Genomic DNA, 3,074 nt, shown 5'->3' on the forward strand with positions numbered 1-3,074 from the left:
TCTAAGTTTTTCAGTGCAACTCACTCATATACTATGTACTACACTGTGCGTTTCTTATATTCTAAGTTTTTCAGTGCAACTCACTCATATAATATGTACTACACTGTGCATTTCGTGTAATGCGGGTTTTTCAGTAAATTCTAAGTTTTTCAGTGCAACTCACTCATATACTATGTACTACACTGTGCGTTTCTTATATTCTAAGTTTTTCAGTGCAACTCACTCATATACTATGTACTACACTGTGCGTTTCTTATATTCTAAGTTTTTCAGTGCAACTCACTCATATACTATACACTGTGCGTTTCTTATATTCTAAGTTTTTCAGTGCAACTCACTCATATACTATGTACTACACTGTGCGTTTCTTATATTCTAAGTTTTTCAGTGCAACTCACTCATATACTATGTACTACACTGTGCGTTTCTTATATTCTAAGTTTTTCAGTGCAACTCACTCATATACTATGTACTACACTGTGCGTTTCTTATATTCTAAGTTTTTCAGTGCAACTCACTCATATACTATGTAATACACTGTGCGTTTCTTATATTCTAAGTTTTTCAGTGCAACTCACTCATATACTATGTACTACACTGTGCGTTTCTTATATTCTAAGTTTTTCAGTGCAACTCACTCATATACTATGTACTACACTGTGCGTTTCTTATATTCTAAGTTTTTCAGTGCAACTCACTCATATACTATGTACTACACTGTGCGTTTCTTATATTCTAAGTTTTTCAGTGCAACTCACTCATATACTATGTACTACACTGTGCGTTTCTCTAAATTCTAAGTTTTTCAGTGCAACTCACTCATATACTATGTACTACACTGTGCGTTTCTCTAAATTCTAAGTTTTTCAGTGCAACTCACTCATATACTATGTACTACACTGTGCGTTTCTTATATTCTAAGTTTTTCAGTGCAACTCACTCATATACTATGTACTACACTGTGCGTTTCTTAAATTCTAAGTTTTTCAGTGCAACTCACTCATATACTATGTACTACACTGTGCGTTTCTTATATTCTAAGTTTTTCAGTGCAACTCACTCATATACTATGTACTACACTGTGCGTTTCTTATATTCTAAGTTTTTCAGTGCAACTCACTCATATACTATGTACTACACTGTGCGTTTCTTAAATTCTAAGTTTTTCAGTGCATCTCACTCATATACTATGTATTACACTGTGCGTTTCTTATATTCTAAGTTTTTCAGTGCAACTCACTCATATACTATGTACTACACTGTGCGTTTCTTATATTCTAAGTTTTTCAGTGCAACTCACTCATATACTATGTACTACACTGTGCGTTTCTTATATTCTAAGTTTTTCAGTGCAACTCACTCATATACTATATACTACACTGTACGTTTCTTAAATTCTAAGTTTTTCAGTGCAACTCACTCATATACTATGTACTACACTGTGCGTTTCTTAAATTCTAAGTTTTTCAGTGCAACTCACTCATATACTATGTACTACACTGTGCGTTTCTTATATTCTACGTTTTTCAGTGCAACTCACTCATATACTATGTACTACACTGTGCGTTTCTTATATTCTAAGTTTTTCAGTGCAACTCACTCATATACTATGTACTACACTGTGCGTTTCTTATATTCTAAGTTTTTCAGTGCAACTCACTCATATACTATGTACTACACTGTGCATTTCGTGTAATGCCGGTTTTTCAGTAAATTCTAAGTTTTTCAGTGCAACTCACTCATATACTATGTACTACACTGTGCGTTTCTTATATTCTAAGTTTTTCAGTGCAACTCACTCATATACTATGTACTACACTGTGCGTTTCTTATATTCTAAGTTTTTCAGTGCAACTCACTCATATACTATGTACTACACTGTGCGTTTCTTATATTCTAAGTTTTTCAGTGCAACTCACTCATATACTATGTACTACACTGTGCGTTTCTTATATTCTAAGTTTTTCAGTGCAACTCACTCATATACTATGTACTACACTGTGCGTTTCTTATATTCTACGTTTTTCAGTGCAACTCACTCATATACTATGTACTACACTGTGCATTTCGTGTAATGCGGGTTTTTCCGTAAATTCTAAGTTTTTCAGTGCAACTCACTCATATACTATGTACTACACTGTGCGTTTCTTATATTCTAAGTTTTTCAGTGCAACTCACTCATATACTTTGTACTACACTGTGCGTTTCTTATATTCTAAGTTTTTCAGTGCAACTCACTCATATAATATGAAAAACACTGTGCGTTTCTTAAATTCTAAGTTTTTCAGTGCAACTCACTCATATACTATGTACTACACTGTGCGTTTCTTATATTCTAAGTTTTTCAGTGCAACTCACTCATATACTATGTACTACACTGTGCGTTTCTTATATTCTAAGTTTTTCAGTGCAACTCACTCATATACTATGTACTACACTGTGCGTTTCTTATATTCTAAGTTTTTCAGTGCAACTCACTCATATACTATGTACTACACTGTGCGTTTCTTATATTCTAAGTTTTTCAGTGCAACTCACTCATATACTATGTACTACACTGTGCGTTTCTTATATTCTAAGTTTTTCAGTGCAACTCACTCATATACTATGTACTACACTGTGCGTTTCTTATATTCTAAGTTTTTCAGTGCAACTCACTCATATACTATGTACTACACTGTGCGTTTCTTATATTCTAAGTTTTTCAGTGCAACTCACTCATATACTATGTACTACACTGTGCGTTTCTTATATTCTAAGTTTTTCAGTGCAACTCACTCATATACTATGTACTACACTGTGCGTTTCTTATATTCTAAGTTTTTCAGTGCAACTCACTCATATACTATGTACTACACTGTGCGTTTCTTATATTCTAAGTTTTTCAGTGCAACTCACTCATATACTATGTACTACACTGTGCGTTTCTTATATTCTAAGTTTTTCAGTGCAACTCACTCATATACTATGTACTACACTGTGCGTTTCTTATATTCTAAGTTTTTCAGTGCAACTCACTCATATACTATGTACTACACTGTGCATTTCGTGTAATGCGGGTTTTTCAGTAAATT

Source organism: Mus caroli, unplaced genomic scaffold (assembly GCF_978045245.1).
Source record: "Mus caroli unplaced genomic scaffold, Mus_caroli_1 scaffold_25, whole genome shotgun sequence".
NCBI classification, from domain to species: domain Eukaryota; kingdom Metazoa; phylum Chordata; class Mammalia; order Rodentia; family Muridae; genus Mus; species Mus caroli.